The sequence below is a fragment of the Scophthalmus maximus genome, chromosome 18, assembly GCF_022379125.1.
Source record: "Scophthalmus maximus strain ysfricsl-2021 chromosome 18, ASM2237912v1, whole genome shotgun sequence".
NCBI lineage: Eukaryota > Metazoa > Chordata > Actinopteri > Pleuronectiformes > Scophthalmidae > Scophthalmus > Scophthalmus maximus.
In genome coordinates, this window is record NC_061532.1 from 905,217 (window position 1) to 924,514 (window position 19,298).

The window sequence follows — 19,298 nt, forward strand, 5'->3', positions numbered from 1 at the left end:
GCCGCTGCAAGTTGGCCCACTTGTTACATTCCTACGGTGAAGTTTTCTCAGCGGGGCCCACCGAGCTTGACCGCACCAGCCTGGTGCAGCACGACATCATGACCACACCAGGTCCCCCTGTGAAACAGCCACCACGCAGGATGTCGCGAGAGAAGCAGCTAGCAGCGGAACAGCAGGTGCAGCATGGCCTGGACACCGTTGCAGCCAAACCCAGCAGCAGCAGCTGGGCTGCACCAATCGTGATGGCAAAGAAAAAAGATGAGAGCCTACGGATCTGTGTGGATTACAGACCTTTAAATGAACGGACTATCAAGGATGCTTATCCCCTGCCACGTATCCAGGACACCTTATACACCCTGTCCACTGCCAGGTTCTTCAGCAAACTGGACTTGACATCAGGGTACTGGCAGGTGGAGATGACACCAATGGCATGGAATGTGATGCCGTTTGGACTTTTCAAACGCGCCGGCCACCTTTCAAAGACTTATGGACCGTGTGTCTGGCCTACAATGGGAGACGTGCTTGGTGTATCTCGACGACATCATAGTCCTGGGTCGAGATACCACGAGATGTTGGACCGGCTGAGTCGAGTGTTCACCCGGCTGCGTGGAGCTAACTTCAAGCTGAATCCATCCAAATACTGCCTCTTCAGGGAACCCTCTTGACAGCGGCGAGCTATTCCTCCTATTCGGAGCAGTCCTCTCCCAGCTACAAGGGGGTGAGGAGAGGGTGTTAGCCTACGGGTGCAGGCGTCTGTCAGCCACAGAACAAAACTATTGCACCACCAGACAGGAGCTCTTAGCAGCAGTAGAGTTCACCTCCCACTTCAGACAGTACCTGCTGGGGAGGCCATTCATCATTCGCACTGACCACAACAGCCTCCGCTGGTTGACCAGGCTGAGAGAGCCTGAGGACCAGCTCGCTCGCTGGTTAGAGAAACTGGCAGAGTACTATTTCCAGGTGATCCATCGCCCAAGGAAACAACACCAAAACGCTGATGCGCTTTCAAGGAGCCCCTGCCGGACGTCATGCCCATGCACAGTGTCAGAGCCTGACCTCAGCAACCAGGATCAGCACAAGGCAGTGCAGTGCAACCTGGCTAGCAATCTACCTGAAGCCAGCCCCACAGAGCAACCTCCAGTGGGGGTAGTGGAGCCAGATGGCTGCCAGAGGGACTACTCAGGTGAAGAAATAGAGTTTGCTCCAGTGGGGGTAGAGGACGAGCCCCACGGCAGCAGTGACTGCGCTGCATATCACCCAAATGTCTGCAGGGTGAGTGAACCACCCCCAGCCAACCTGTTTAGTGGCTGGACCCAAGAACAGTTGAGCAACACCCAAGAAACTGACTCGGATATAGGTGGAGGTGGATGGACGGAGGGAGAGGTCAGCCACCGTGGGCAGACATAGCAGCCTGTAGCCCTGCCACCAAAGCTTACTGGGCTCAGTGGGAAAGAATTTACATGAAAGATGGAGTTCTACTCAGAAAATTTTATTGTGCTGAAGGGAAAGTGTTCTACCCGCAGATACTACTACCCCACACGTACCGCTAAAACTTGGATGCCAGTGGATATCTCACCCGTTACCAGATTCCAGTTCTTCGGTTCCAGACATCGGCCCCTTCAACCTGTGGGATGCGTCCGACTCAGAAGATCCTGCTGCGGAGGCCCTGCAGGCCCAGCCAGCCTCTTGACAGTCCCCCTCGGCCTCGACTGGATGAGGCTGGACAGTAACCTGTTGGGAGCAGACAGCTTGCCCACCTTTGAACTTTACACCTCTGTGGAGGCCCAGTAGGGTCCGCAGAGCACTGGATATGCTTGGTGACTGGGTCAGTCACTGAGCATTGTGAGACCAGCACTTTACCTGAGGCTGGGTGTACGCCGAACGCTGCCCTCCTCAGATGCCTGAGCTGGGGCTTGGGCATATACGCCACCCCTCTCGGATGAGGAAGAAAAAAAGGTTCCAAAAATTGCACTATTGCGAGTTGTAAATGTACTGTTCTGAAGTTAAGATTTGCACTGTTTTATATGTTTATGGCTGGTCTAAGATGGTTCACTGTAGAGTAATCTGAATACATTATTCCATATTTGCACATGTTAGGTAACTGTTCATATTCCAGTGGAGGGGTATGTGAGTAAACAGAAAAGTAAGGAGAAAAAAAGAAAGAAAGTTAAGTTAAACTTTTAAGCTACTTTCTAAGGGCAATGTCACACGACGCCAGAGCTAAATGATTTATTAGCAGTATTGTACCTTTCGGTATGCATAATAATGTTATGATGTGGACACTCAGCTACCTTTATGGTTGGAGGAAACACGGTGTGTTTAATTGACCATTGTTGGAAATTCCTTTACCCATCCTCGCCTTTAAGTTCTCTCAATGGGAGTGGACCCCTTCATGGACTGGAGGAAATGTGGGTTTCATGGGGAATATTTCAGTATAATGTGGTCTTGAGTCTCCTTAAAGTGTATTACTGCTGGAGTGATATTATTGGTTTACTTATCATCCAGAGTGGGGGTAGTGTAGCAGGCTCACGCTTCCCCTTTAAGGGTGTGGCCTTATGGGTAACCTGTGTGTGGGACGTGAATGTGGTGAGAAGTGCAGGAGTGGTGCATGTGTGGGTATGTAGGAAACCACTGCTCCGTAATGGCAGCCAGCCAAACTTATATACGGCAAATGAGTGGTGTTAGCCAGCATAACAGTATGCTAGATCAGCGCAAGACTACAATGCAGCCTCATAAGATGGCCACCGGTTCTGTCCTTTTGTTGATGATTCAATAAAAACCTCTGGTTGCGGACGGTAAAGGATCTCTTCCCTCATCATGTTTTCTTGCAAAACTTGTCATATTTGGCAATATTTTGCTGGTACTGTATAATGTTAACAGTCACAAACAGTAACAAATGTTTCACTGCTATGAACAGCGGCAGGGCCTCTGCTGTCATCATTCAAGGGAAACGTTCAATGTGGAAAACCAGACTTTTAAATTTTTACTTTTGTAGATGCAATCACTGAAATTGTTTGGTTGGAGAGCATGGCAAACTGCTCATCCCTGACAAAACAGTTTGGTGTGAATACATGTCATATTACTGTAGTTACACTTCTATTAATGTTATAGCCAGTGGTGTAAATTGGGGGGGGACGTCGTGAAGTGCCCTTCCAGGAGTTCCCCTTACTTGTTTTCAAATTTCTTTAAACTTCAGTTGTGTCTTAGTCTAGTTTGTAAAATTAATTTGACGACTTGACGGTTCATGTGTTTATTGTTGAAAGTGAAGTCAGTGAGCCTAAGGTCATCTTGAAATGTCCACTATTGTGTGTTAAAGTTAACCTATAATAACGTAACGTAAGTTTAGGTACAGAGTAGACTGGATAAAGGAAGCAGGGCCTACAATTCGCGCGGGATTGCCCTTGCACATAATTGAATCCATTAAATCTATGTATTTTGCTATTCCCAAATGCAGGAGAAATGTCTCTTTGTGTGTGTGAGGGGCGAGGGCAGCTAGCCTCACTAGAATAGACACACTGCAGGAGGCGGCAGCACATACACACATGCACAGACAGAGCATGAAGTCCTTAAGCCTCCTAAATTGCTGTCAAAGTTCACCAGATTGATGGATTTAACTTTAAAATGTACAACATTTTCGGCCGGGGTAGCATGCCCCCTAGAAACCCCTACAGGATCTGTGGTCCACCCCCCATAGTCTCTCAAAATCCTATGGGAGACGCGGCTTTATTAATATTAACTATTTTTTTCATTGTCTGCCATTTGTCTTTTACAGAGAGGAAGACAGCATCAGAGCAGCAGAGCAGAGAATAGTAAGAGAACACGTGTCAAGTCTCATTTAATCAAGATATTTTTTTATGTAGCTCTGATGTTAGTGATGAAAATCTATTTAAAAAATAGTCAAGCATCCAGCTCTTGATTTAACCATAATATCCTACATTATTGTGCCATGCATGAAATACACTAGCACTCAACCTGCTACATTACTGACTGTTTTGACACACTATAGTGAGCAAACAAGCATGAGGGACATGCCGGCAGGGTTTTACGAATGAGAGTTATACTGAAATGGGAAATTATTGTTTAATGTATAACCTAAGCATCTTTTCTTCATTAAAAAAATGTTTTCACAACGCCGCATATAGGTGAACATATGCGCCAATACAGATATTTGTCTAATAGGCCCATATCGGCCGGTTAAATCGACTTTCAGTGGATCCCGAGAAGGTGACACAGGTATTGGTGGAGGATCTTGTCATCTCACGCCTGGACTACTGCAGGTCCCTCCCAGCTGGTCTGCTGACATGTGCCATCCGACCTCTCCAGCTCATCCAGAATGCAGCGGCCCAGTTGGTCTTCAAACTACCAAAATTCTCCTACACTTTACAGCTCCTCCACACCCTGCACTGGCTTCCGGTGGGTGCTCGAATCCGATTCAAGGCACTGCTACTTGCATACCATGCTGCGAATGACTCATGCCCTTCCTATATCCAGACAATGGTTAAACCTAACACCCCTGGTCTGTGTTGACAATGCCGTTCCCCCTACACAGGATGCTACTGAACACTCACTCCCTTAATAACAAAGCGCTACTTGTACATGACATCATCACAGACAGGGATATGGATTTTTAAAACACTCCCCCAGGCTATACTTACATACAGAAGCCTCCCTCCATGGGTTGTGGTGGTGGGCTGGCAGTGATACATCGAGCGGACATCCCAGTGAAAGAACTTCCAGTTCCTAACGTCAACTCATACGAGTGTCTCCGTTTTTTATTAGCTGGTTCTACACTGCTCCAGGTCATCTTTTCACCATCACTCAAAAGCCTCCACCACCTTCATGTCTGATGTATCTGAGTTACTCACCTCCGTCTTCTCCAGGTCTCCATCCACACTCCTGCTCGGGGACTCCGCTGCTGAATTCCTGTCACTACTGGACTGCCTCAACATCACTCAGCATGTTAAAGGCCCCACTCACACCGAAGGTCACACACTGGAGCTAGTGTGTTCACTGTCCACCTTGAGGCCTTTAAAGACCATAGTGAGGACCTACAAAGAAGCTCTCTTCAAGGCCAAAACACACAATTACTCCACCGTCATTGGTAACCAGCAAAAGCAACCAAGAATGCTCTTCTCCACCATCAACCGGCTGCTTTGCCCTGCTGACGCTTATGGCTCCTCTGATGCCCCTGTGCTCTGCTCCAAATTCCAGGACTTTTTCCTGGCCAAAGTGGATGCTATCCACCGACAATTACTGCCACCTACCCTCCTGTTTATAGTAATTAACATAATGTGTTAAGAAATGACCAATGTAAATCGGAACTGTCAAGAAAAGGTATAATAGGCCTTTTATTACAGTGCCAAAGGTGCAGCGAAAAATTTTGGGTGCACCTAAATTTCTGGTGAACCTACAGTAAATGAAAAAGATAGGCACACCAGTGAAACCAATGTAAAAAGTTAGTCTGGGGCCTTGTCCTAAGTGTTCCTAAATTTGTACTCAAATACAACTTAGTGTCCTTGACTGTACTTCTGCGAGACACCATTAAAATGTACTAAAATAGATTTAAGTACACTATTTTAATTATATACTATTAAAATGTGCTTTGTTTCAACTTCAACACAATTATAATAGGCTAGAAATATATCATATCATATATATATATGTATCAGGATGTCTAAAATATAATCTAAGACCATGACACAGAATGATTTTAGTATCAAGATGTCTTAACTATTATAAAAGACTATGACGTCCAGAGACAGTGTCTTCCAGACATAGTGACTGTCCCGACCTGCCAAAGATAAGATGACCTCGCACAGCTGTGGCTCAGGAGGTAGAAACGGTCGTCCTCTAACCCGAAGTTTGGCGGTTTGATCCGAGCTTTCCCCAGTCCGCATGCCAATGTGTCCTTGTGCAAGACAATTAACCCTGAATAGCCTCTGACAGCTCTTCTGACAGTGTATGAATGTGACAGACAAAGCACGGTAAACATTAGCACTGTGTGAATGGGTGAATGTGACTTGTCCTGTAAAGAGCTTTGAGTGGTCAATAAGACTAGAAAAGCACTATATACATATAGTCCATTTAGTCCATAAATTTTCCGGATCTAGCTGATTCTTTGGTGTTCTGGTGAGCCCTGATTTTCCTGTTTTGAGGGTGCCAACAGAGACATTCTTGTCCAGTTTAGTCTTCTAAAACTGTTTTTGCTGACATGCACCCTTGTGTTGCCCACGGAAGTCTGAATCCAGGAAATATTGTTTCAACATAATTATACAAGTAAATCAAAATTCTTTTGGCACTTCCAAAAGGAAGTAGCAACACTATTTATTTTCGATAGAGAACGTTGGATATGGGGCTCTATAACATTCAATTTGTTTAAACCTGCATCAAATTCAAATCCTTTTGAATGTCATGATCTACCAGGATATCAGATTTGTTATTTGAAACCCTGAAAAGACTTGGTTTTCCTTTATGGACTCTTTTTGTATATGAATTTTGGAATAATCTTTGGTCTTCTGATTACTACATTACTTTGTAGTCACTTACTGTTCTCCTTTGTCTTTTTGGGTCACTTTACGTTTTCTTGTGATTGTCTGTGATTGTCTGCAACTTTTCCTAATTTGTCTCATCATCTCTTTGTCCTTGTCAGTTAGTCTGTTATGTTCAGGTCAGTTTCAGCTCGGTTTGCTTGTTTTTGTTCCTGGTTTTGTTTTTGCCCTGTTGCTTGTTTGGATACGTAGCTTTTCTTTTGCTTGCCCATCCTGCTAAAGACTGGAAGTGTGCCTTTTTTGTTATTAAACTTTTTTTTTTACTTCCTGCTTTTGGGTCCTGCCTCATATACTTGACAATGTATACCATATTGTTTTTTTTAGGTTTCTATTTTAACATATCCAATAACTAAAGGCTGAAAGTAATAATGTATCAATAGCTGCATTCAGACATGCACTCAAGTTGTCCAGAGGGGCTGAATGTGGCGGCGCAAATGTCCCAAATCCCCAAATGTTTGAACTTTTTCCTGCCAGCCATCTAGAAACATTTCCAGAAAAGTGAGCCCATGTGAGAATACAGGAGGAAAATCTCCTGTAAAATTCTTAGCAAGTAAGTTGCCATGTAAACAAAAACACTGCTCTCTACGCCAGATTTATTGTCATGTTCTGCCTCCTGCTTGCTCTACCCAGGCGCCACAGAATTTTGATGTGAACGTGTCTTACTCTTACAATCTCTGGCTTCGTTCTTCATACTGTGTCTAAAAATATCTATTTAAATAACCTTGTTATCTGGGATGTAAAAAAGACTTCTTTTTTTCGTTGCAGACTGCATAATGTTCGCAGCTTGTCATCTACAAAATTAGATGAGGTATATAATACATAACATGTACCTGAAACATTCAGCCAATAACAGCAGCAAAGAAACACCTACCTTGAAAGATAAAACCTACTGCAAAGAACAGGTTAACCAGACAACAGTCAAACATTTAATCTTGGCTATCAATCACCCAGAATGAAAGGGCCCATATTTTCCACCTTTCTGGTGTATATTTGAAGTTTTAATATCCTGAAGAGAATATATTGGGGGGGGTTTTTGGACCAAAAAACATCTCAATATGGTTTTATAGCTCTTCTTTCAGGAGCTCTGCAAAGAAAAAAGGCGATTTTAATATTCAGGAGCCGCTCTTCTGATTGGCCGACTGTTTTCTGAGTGACGCAAGGCCAGGTCAACCACAGGTAACATATTGTTGACGACAGAAGTCAACCAACACCTCAGGTGTTGCATGAGTGGCGTAACTCCTGTCATGAATAGGGCAGTGGATGGAGTCTGTGAGTAATGGTGTTACTCAGCGTAGTACGAGCGAGAAAGGGAGGGAGAGAGAGAGAAGAGAAGAGCGCAGCAATAACACTAATCAAAACAGTCTGTAAACTAATTAATGCAAAATGTATCGATAATCTGTGTCACAGTCTGCAACGGAAGACGCCAGAGCAAACTGATTCCAGAGCTGGCTGCTTGGAAATTGGATGCTGGAAGGAGCTAAGCTAAGCGACGTACAATAAGTACATTCAACCATTAAGAATCAAGAGGGTACATAAGCATTTATCAAACAGGCAAAAACAACTCCAAGTGCTCAGTTTGATTATTTATTGATTTTTGAAATAAATTCAGGGAGTAAGGTGTAGTTCGAACAGGTGAGTTTTCAGTCTGAGGGAAGCATTGAATGGTGTCAAATACATGCACAACTTGTATTGTCTGTGTCAATGGCAAACGGCATTCTCTTCATGGCTGTAATAACATCTATGACACACTTGACCCAGGCTCCTGATGTATGTCTGCATTTGTTAATGACTCGTCCAACAGGACTCATTTCCACTTGCCCAATGGCAGAGGTCATGCATGAATTAAAATTACGGATATGCTATGTTGAATTCAAATTCAGCAGTAAGTACAACAGTAACTAATAATTTGAACAAAACAGCCCTGTGACTTGCATTTTTCCATATTTTTCAGGCTCAAAGGCCACATTAAATTCCTGAATGTCTTGAATGCGCTCACGTTCTCCAAGAGACTTTCATTTCTGGCAGTGAAGTGTAAGCATTGTGTACCTGAAACATCAAGTCTTTCTACACCAGTACAATGGACGAAATAAATCAGTGTTTCATTGTACAGAAGATCAATGATACTCTTAGATGAAACAACACCACTGAGGAATGATAGCGCAGTTGCACTTTGTCTGTCCTTTTCCATGACTATTGCAAGTCAAAAACCTAAGAATAAGCCGTTCTCATTAACTTTGGTTCCTTTCAGTTGCTGGAAGTGCAAGACCAGGCCCTTGTCAATGCGGTGGACTGTGAATCATTTGTCTGTCTGTAAGGAGAAAGTAGATACACTTTTGTGGAGGAAGCAGTCAATTTCAGGACAGAAAACATATGCTGGGATGCTACAGATGGCACAGTTAAAGAGGGGGAATTAGCTCAAATGGTAGAGCGCTCGCTTTTCATGTGAGAGGTAGTTGGATCGATGTCCACATTCTCCAGTAATTCTTTAATCCTGTGTTCGTCCTTGTCACTAACATCCAATGTCTTCTACCTGAACAAGAAACACATCACATCCCAGTATTGTAGCTCTGCGTGAAAACCAACATCATAAATGACTTTGATTCCTTCACTTTACTAAGTTGTACCCCAATTATTTAGAGTTTAAAATACATCCCAGATTGTGTGAAATATGACGAGGTGGTCGAGTGGTCAAGGCGATGGACTGCTAATCCATTGTGCTCTGCACACGTGGGTGCATTCACCCCTACAAAAACATTTCTGGGCGACTTGATGGTTATGTTGAAAATTCACTAAGATATTAGGTTTGAACTCCAAAAGAATACGAAACCACTCGGAAACGTGACGGTGCTGAGACTGATGCGGGCGAATTGCCAATTGTTGCAATGGACTTTACGATTGTGTCATGCTTTCATGGCTAGTTGGCTCCATCGTAACAACTGTCTTTGGATCAGTTTGATTGTCAGAAACATTGACTACCTTGCCTTCATGACAACTTCCTTTGCAAACAGATTTGTAAATTTTTTCTAGAAATGTTCTCTTCCTCATTGTGCCTTACATAAACGCGCCACTATGTCTGAGACATAGACCTGTTTCATTACTATGTTGAGAAAACACAGGGAATTAGCTCAAATGTAAGGGCGCTTATGTTCTGCAAATACTTGCAGGTTGGTCCAGATGCTTGCATGGGTCAAATAAGTCCACATTGGTGTCTATATCCATTTCATCTCCCTCACTTGGTCAGGGCGTGGAGGTCCTATTGAGCAGCCTAATTTGAGCAGCCTTACGTCAAGAGAGGATTTTGAGACCCCATCTAGATGGGCTGTCATTCCCTGACAACTACTTATTAGAACGGTACCGTTTTTCCACCCAATCCATCACATGCATTTCCACATGCTCCGGCCTCACATTTCCAACACTGGTCAGTGACATCCAATGTCCTGCGCACTGGTCTACTCTATTTCCTACAAATACAAAAGCATCAATAAATATTTTTGTATTGTTACACCTACTTACATCATTCACCTGTGACCATGCACCCACCTCTAAACGGCATTGCAGCAATTCAATATGCAGGTCTGTCTTTCTAATTTGACGCATCAAAAGGACCTTTTCAAGGTCACTCTTCTCTATATTCTTTATGAGAGGACATCTTGTACAACTCCTTCACAGGTAGCTGAAAAAAATAAGGATGACACTAAATTCTAGAAGCAAAATGAACAATAACATTTAACCTAGCATTTACTGAACATCTCACTGTGTTCATATGTGCTGCGGAGGTAGATGGACCCCTCCCTCTGGTGCTGCCCAGTCATGCTCTGTTAAAAAGAATAAAAATGTGCAAGTTAATTTACAATTTATTTTTTATTCTCATCACTTCTGTGTGAACATTTCAAGCTACAAATTCCACAAGAAAATAAAAAAGTGGACTCAGTAGCTGCCATACCATACATAATATTAAGATGTACCTCTCTTGGCCTTTCAAACTCCCTTTCTGAAGCAGCAGTTAACGCCTCGTCTTCAATCCTCATCAACATCACCGTCATCTTGATGACCACCACTACCACCACTCTGTGATGAATAAGAACATTCTGTCAGTATACTTTAAAGCTGCTGTCAGTAGGATTGAGAGAAGTTTGGACATAGTCTCAGAATTCAAAATCCAACGACTCCTGCTCCTCCCCCTCCCGCTGCACCTCGGTTCCTCCTCCACAGCTCCTCCCAGCCCGCCATGCCTGCGCACGCTACCATGGCAACCGAAGTCAGGCAAGGGACGTAACATGACGTTCCCACCGGTAAGAAGCTAACCTGAAGCTAACACGGACTACTGTCCACATTGATAGACTATAACACGTTTTGTTTCCGTTGCCTCACGCTATTACCTGTGACTTTTTGTGAAAACAACATCGTCAGTGTTTTTGAATGTGAGCAACCGTAAATCAGTTTATATTAACTTGTTTATGTACCTAGCGTGAGCTAGCACGTTAGCTACTGCAGTGTTACATGGTAGGCCTGTAAATGAACAGCTTTATCTTCACATACATCATTTGTTGCTTTGCAGGATGACTGACACTTTTATCTATATTTTATAACATTATTAAAGCTTTGAGACTGGTACACTAGACTCCGATGAGGAAGTGAACGCGGCTGCTTCGACGAGCAGTCGAGCTGGGAGAAAAGGGAGTCGCATACGAGGCACACCGGGCAGCGGCATTGGGAGACGGGGCAGAGGTCGGCGTTTGGCCCCACACCCGAGGACCTGGGAGCCGAAGACACAGCTGATCTTCATGTGATGAGCCAGTTGGTCCCTGCCGCTCGCACTGGTTTCATCCCAAGATGGTTTAGCTTCAGACTGTGCTATATGTAAATAGTTTGCTGTGCAATATGTATTTTTTCATTTCATTTATTGATTTCAACGTTATATTTGAATATTAATGCAAACTCAGTATTTACTTTGCAATAAAGCGTATTTTGAAAGTGATTGGTTTCTCATTGCATAAATATATAACAATGTGAAGATTACTTCATTTTTTTATCAATATACTTTTTGAATCAATTCAAGGCATTATAAATATATTAATTTGGGGTAAACAGATTCACTGGTTCATAACTACCGATGCAATATCTCAAATAAAAGCATAACAAATTTATCAAAGTTCACAATGATGTAATATTGTCAAGCTTTATTTTGCACATGAATAAAATACAGTAGGTGTGTTGAATATTCAACACACCTACTGTATTTTATCTGTGGAGAAAAACATAAGAGTATGTGAAACTATGATCCAGGAAAAAATATTCCTCTTCATCACTCATCAATTTATCACGCATTTGCAAATTCAGTAGGTGAACATTTATAATTATCAAAGATAATAATGAATTATGAAAATCAATGGAGCTTATTAATCAATGTTAATAGTAACGGGGCACCACCCGGAAACCGGGACCAATAACCAAATCGTCAATTCAGTCTCAAGAATTATGGTGTTCAGTCAAAATGTTCATATCCGGTAGATATGAACATTTATGGAGTGAACTGAAGGTGTGAATTCGAGCACTGACTGTCAACCAGCCACTATAACAATGTACATGCAAATAACACAAAACAAATTCTCTTTAAAGTATAACAGCATTTATTAATTTTAGCAATATCAATTTACAATCAATACTACTTTTTATCAACAAATGTCTATTATAACCTAAGCTACCAATCATATATCATATGATCATCATATGAAAAGACAACAACAAGCAAGTGTGTGGGTGTGTGTGAGCGTGTGTGTGAGCGAGTGTGTGCACAGGTGTGTAGCATACGGTTACAGAGTGCGACAATAACAGAAAATAGAAGAAAAACGAAACAGAGATAATTACCGGTCAAGCAGAACGCATCGTTTGTGAACCCTGACGGTGTCGTTGCTTCTGTGGAGCAGCTCCGATGTTCACATCTGCTCGATCTGTTTCCTTCTTTTTTTTCCCTTCAAATGGCATTAAAGGCAGTAGGGGGAGCTGAATGACCCAGAGTTTACAAAACAATTACAAAACAATGTAATTATGTCCCTGGTACTCAATTTAGGTCTGTAACTGTAATCTGGATTTGTTAAAGTTCACTCTTCCCAAATGTATTATTGACATTGGTTCCATGTTTTAAGTGTGTGCACATACAAAACCATAAAACAGCCAGTCAGAGTTGTGTTCTCAAATTTTTCTATATTGAGCCAAAAAAACTTACAGCACATACAGACTGTAAACAAAATGGAACACTCATCCTGATTGCTGTACCTGATTTCACAGAGGCATTTCAAATGAAAAAACTGGACACTGTAAACCCGTCATAATAAGCAGTGGATTCAAACACAATGATATAATACCAACAGTTTTCACTGTGGATTGACACAAAAAATAAAGTAAATTCTGCATGAAGTGCAATGATCGACAATACAAATAATGCAACATTCCATTAACCAAACTTTGCAGTATATGAGTATATGAACAAGAGCATATAAGCATATATTCAGACTGGATTGAGAACATCAAAGGCATTTATAAACCCAGTATCAACTGCTGTCAGAGTAATTAAAAACACAAATACAAAATATTGTTAACTGTTGCCACAAACAGTGCATTCACAACTGTATATAAAAACAAGTATGGCAGATTTAAAGTTCTAAACACAAAGTGAATAAGGTGCGAGTGCTTTGGTACAAGTTTAGTCACAAGGTTAACCCCTGCGTGCATACAGAAGTCCAAACAGCATGGCAACAGCTAATGCTACATTATCCAGATCTTTCTACACCTTCATGCCTTCAAGGACAACTCGAATGTCCTCTGGTTCATCACTTGAAGCATCTTCTTTGACGACATAAACCCCAATAGTTGTGTCTTCAATGGCCTCGTTGATGGCATTTTCATCTAAGCCCTGTACGAAACAGTTAGGTAATAACACAGAACATTATTTTTAGATTATATTTGAATCATGTGATTTACTGACTGTGTGAAGATACATAAAGCTGCAACTACTAAACTACTACTGTTTTCCTTATTATTCAGATAATTGAAAATAATGATAAGTGTCCACCACAAGTAGCCAGTCTAATGTAACCTAAAATGTGTTTTATCAAATACGTTTATCAGCAACCAAGAAACACTGTTGATTTTACAATGAAGAAACTGAAAAAAATCATAATTGTCAAAATTATAATCAATACATTTTCTATTGATCAATGAATAATTTCAACAAGAGAGGAATGGAGGAAAAGGGTAAAAAGGAGGCACTGATGAATGTACATACCACATATTCTCGCACAAGGTTTTCTGGATCTTCACCCATGTAGATACCGACTCCCTTAATGACACACTCTCGTCCAGCTTTTACATCATCGCAATGAAGGGACATTTTGATGATTAGTGTCTTAAAATATAATATGCAACTTTTCCACCTTAAAATGTATTACAAAAATCACTGACCTGTGTTATATATTTTGCTGAATAATGCATTATCCCAAATGTTTACTACTGTATTTTAAGTTATCAGAAACAAATTGAACTACCCATGGAGCTAACAATTAGTGGCAACTATGAGTTATTCTGTGAACTTCAAATCATGTACTAAGGATAATGACAGGAAAGAGACAGAAAGAGAGAGCAGTCAGACTGATATATGAAGATAAATAAGTTAATAAAGGAAAGGTTTAAACCAAGACAAAAGATGCACAAATAGTGGAAGGAGAAAGATTTTAAAAATTAGCTCATGGCCCCCCTGGCTTTCCATACCAAGTGCATGCCCTTCTAGGGAGTAAAGTGGCAACTGAAATGTTCAACAATTTGCCATAACCTTTCCACAATTGTAAAAATCTTAAAATTTCCTAAAAAAAAAATTCTCAAGGTTTAGGTTTTTTCATGTCTTTGTGCCGCCTGTATTACTTACATCAGCCATTTGTGCAGTAATGGTTTTGAGCCTTTCCCCTAGCCGTCCTCCCCTCTTTTTGAACATCCTCATTAGGAGAAAAGGTCAAGCTGAGACAGAAACTTGGACTGAAGTGGAACAGTGGTGATTTTCTTGAATTCAGCGTTGATCTGAAAACACATAATAAGCACAACGGAATCCGGTTCAAACATCAGGGAGGAAGCAGCCATAACACATACAACAAGGAAAGTCTAGGAGGGTGATAATAATAATATACAACCAGGCATATTTGCAGTTTGCCAGTGTAACCCAAGACTGTCCTATCAACAGCAAAACCAGATGAAAAACTCAGTATGAGAGAAGACTTACCTCACTGACTTCGTATAGAGCGGGCCATCTTGCCATAAAATCCTCTTCCATTGGGACATCACGAACGACTTCATGTCTTCTGAGTGCGAAAGTCTTTTCCGTCTTGAATTTCACAATCTCCCGGTTGTTTCTCTTTTTCACATCCAAGAGAAGAGCTTTCTGCATGGCTTCCAGACTCTCCTCAGTTTCTGTTGATGGGTAAGTTGGGCAAAAATTCACCTCTGCTCTCTTTGCCTTTTTGACACAAAAGGCTGCACTGCATCTTCCTGCAGGTTTGTTTTTTAAAAAGTTCACTGTCACCTCTGGGCAGCCCAGTTTTCTCAGCTGTGTGCAGTAGTTAGCTAGTTTATATTTTAAACTGGTCTTCATCCACCGCATCCAGTGCATGACCCCTTCTCAGTCAAACATGGATGTGTCTTAATAAGACTCTGGGCTACCTGCTCCATCTCGTTGTCACTAGCATAGACTTCATACAGCACAATTTCCTTCACTAAACCATCAAGAATGGCTGACTTCAACTTGGGATCTGGAGTAAGGAGAGTGCCATTTGTAATATAAGCTACATTTCCCTGCTGAAGTTTAATTCTGCATTGTAGGAGAACTTAGGCACATGAAAAACAGCAGGCCAAGAGGACCCTGAGCTTGTAGAGTCACTTGATGACAGTACATCTGTATCCACAGTTCCATCCTAAGGAATGAGGAGTCACTCACAGAAGGAGTACTGAATGCTTGGGGTTGGAAGACTGGACTGAGAACAGTAGTCATATCATGCTGCGTAGTGGACGGCCTCGACAAATCAATGACTTTAAGAGTCCCTTTGTCCTCTACTTCAGAAATTGAGGTAAGGTTAAGGAAATCATTTCTAAACAAGGAATCCATGAATTGAAGTCTAAAATCCCCTTGAAGTCCACACTGTTTCTTCACTTCAACCATCAGGTCAGCAACAGATGCAGGGAGCCCATGGGAGAGAGTCAACCTCTGACAGCTGCCATCAGTCAAAATGATCTTAAGGATTAGAGGAGTCCCCATCCTAAAAGCCGTTTAGTTTGCAGAAACACAAAAATGATGAGATGTTAGACAGTCATAGAGTTTATATGTCAAATTTAGTATCAAATTATATGTGTGGTGGTACTGGACCATCCTGTAACCATATTTAATAAAGCAGACAAAAGCAAGCTTCCCTGACTTGTTAGCTCACTTTTTATTTCAATATGCCTTTTCAAAGTCACCATGCGGGCTGATCCAAGCTTGTAGTCAACTAGTGGATATGTATCAAGAAGTTGACCGAGTGCCACGAGAGTGAATGTTTTTGTGGGTACTGGGCTGAGTTCAAAGGCTCTATAATGCTCTCTGTACCAACCACAGAGCTCTTTGACAATGTAGAACACACTCTGATTTAAAATGCAGATTTGGTCAATTTCACTGAATTCAGGTAGTCCACCTGCTGCCCTGTGGGCGAGTATCATTCCCTTTCTATAGGTTACACCCTTGACTGTGACACACTGTGCCAGGTGAACCTCTGTTGTGTCAGAATTCTTTTGCCTAATGACTTGAGCTATCTCCTCCTTGAGTAAGTCTACCGGTAGAGTGGATACAGCTGAAACCTCTAGATCAGATTTGTTTAGACATGGAGAGCTCAGATGGTAAGCAATCATCATCTGATGCTTTGAGGCTAATGAGAGGGGCACATTCTTGAAGCAGCTTGTGTGTCAGATAACTTGCTTAAAAAACCTATGCTTAGCCTCAAAGCGCATTGTCCTCTGCCCGACAAGTGGACCAAACAGCCTAATCATCTCGGGGTAGTGCTCCAAAAAATGGTGTTTTGGTAGCAGCCTGATGTCAGGGAACAACTCTTGGTATCTCTGCCGGTGCTCGATGAGTTTACTTTCCAAATACGCCAGCGAATCATCACTATGCACAGGGGCAACAACAAGTTCTGTGATGTCCTTCAGATCCATGAGAATAAGCCACGCACGCTCATTTTCAGGTACACGTGATCCAACCAAAAAAGGCAAGAACCAGAGCAAGCACCAGTTTTCATGAGTATTTCCCCCCCACTGTTTTTGTGCTGGAGAAACTTTGTGACACTACATGAGGTTTGTTTGTCCTGTCAGCCCATTCGTAGGGAAACTTCTCAATGGCATTGTTCAGGTCAACTAATGTGAAAAGCTTTCTGGATATAAGCACTGTTAACCAATGAGCTAGCTCTACTGGGATTATACCCTCAAGAATATCATAGGCAAGATCAGGTGGACAGCCAAAGATGACATGAAAATGAGACAGATTTTTTGTGAAGACACATTCATTTTTCACTCCATAACAATTTGCACCTGTATCTTGGGCTTGTTTGACATGGGCCTGATGAAGCTCCTTGGTTCTCAAACAAAAAGCACCAGATGCAACAGAATGTAGCTGAACATTACTTTGTGTTCCAGTGCAAAATCTGCAGAAGTATTCCACAGTAAAACTCTGCATAAATCCTGCAACACTGTGTGCTCCCAGGTTATCAGCCACAACACTGACCACTGTACCTTTAACTGACTCACCTAACAGTGGAACATAAACACCCAGTTCCTCCTGAGTTTTCAAATCTTGTAGAAGAGGTTCAAAGATTTATCATAACTATACGTTTTAACATCATCGGTTTTGCATAAAACTGACAAGAAGCTAGACGATAACGAGGAATGAGATCCCAGAGGCAAGTTAGCAAATACCCAATAAACAGCACACAGCTTGTGTTTCTTTCGCGAAGTGCAAAGTGGGTTAAAGACTTCAAAGTCATCCACATAAAAATTTAGGGTGATCCTTAGCTTTTCTCCATTGAGGAAACTATTTTCCTTAAATAGGAAACCATCTCGAGGACTGATATGTACCCTCTTGTCTTTGATGGCCTTCAACAACCTTATCAACAATATCCCTTCTACTTAACAACTGCTCTAAGGACTTCAATATTGGGACATATTGAAAACTGTGTTTGTTTTTAGCATCAAGGATATATTGAAACTGGCTCTACAACACTGAAGTTCTCCTTGTAATACTGCTTACGCAGATACGCAGTACTTAAAGGGCCACCTTTTTGTATGGACCTCTGCACCAGATTACCGGAAAAAAACTGCATCAACAGTTACTCTTATTATAAGTTCATCAACAGGAAGGTTTCTCTGATGAAAGATGTCACTCACGATATCACAAGATAATGGAACAGGTGCAGAACAAATCAAATTATGGAGTTCTCCTAAGAACACATGACTTTCTGCAAATCCTCAGTATGAGATTGACTATTTGAAGGAATAGCTGTATCTGACTGCTCTGCACACTCCTGACTATTTTCCTCCAATTCAGTCAAAGATGATATCTTAGTTATAACTACTTCAGGTTTAAAATCAATCAATGTATGGTGGCAGTGTTTTTGGTTTTTGCCTGATTTAAATGTACAATAAATGTTTGTTTTAAACTCAGCCTATAAACATACAAGGGACAGTCTCATTTCTTTTGAGATGCGCATTTATATGAGCAAAATAATCCCTCCCTGATGCCAAATCACTACAAGCACAAAGTTGGCAACTGAATATTGCTTCCTCCTTGCAAGTGACCTCTGTGGAGTGGATTTTACTTTGGTGGACAATAAGGGCATTCCAGGTCTTAAATGTGCATGGACAGTGCAAGTATGTGTCAGGTAGGTGAGCAGGAAGCAGGACCCAAATGCAGGATGTGGCAAAAAAGGATATTTAATAATAAAACGGAAAACTCAAAATCCAAACAAGGGTGTCCACACTAAGTAGTAAAAAAAGAAAAACTGAAACACTGGAGCCAGGGGAAAAATCAGTGATCACACTGGATCAAAAATCACAAAGACAGACCGGGAGACAATCATAGGTACAGACTCGGGGTAAACAGCAGAAACAGACCGGGGAAGACAACAGGAACCGACGACTCAGGACAGACTGGGGGGAAAAAACAGACAATGGGAAGCACAGAGACTAAATACACGTGGTGGGCGGGGCTAATTGAACACAGGTGAGACACATTAGGAACAGGTGCAGACAATCACAGGGGCAGGACACAGGAAAAACAAAGTAAACAGACACGAGCCAGGGAAACAGGAAGTACCAAAACTAATTCAAAATAAAACAGGAAATACCAAAACACGAGATCATGACATGTACATGGAAAGCGAGAACTACGTCCAAAATGTGGATGCTTTAATTTGTAGTGATGCAAAAGCTTGGACCTACTTGACACTGTTTCTTTGCACCCCTTACAACTCCACATCACCCTGCACCTAATCCTGTAACATACATCAAGACCATCATTAGTCACATCATTAAAGCTACAATTCAGCTATACACAAAATCTGTGTAGTCTACAGCACTACCAAAATTCAAAATAGAAAGACATCTATCACTTTCAAATTAATGATTGGTCTTTAAATAAAAGACCAACAATAATAAAACAACTTGATTTTTTCTGATGCTGTTATA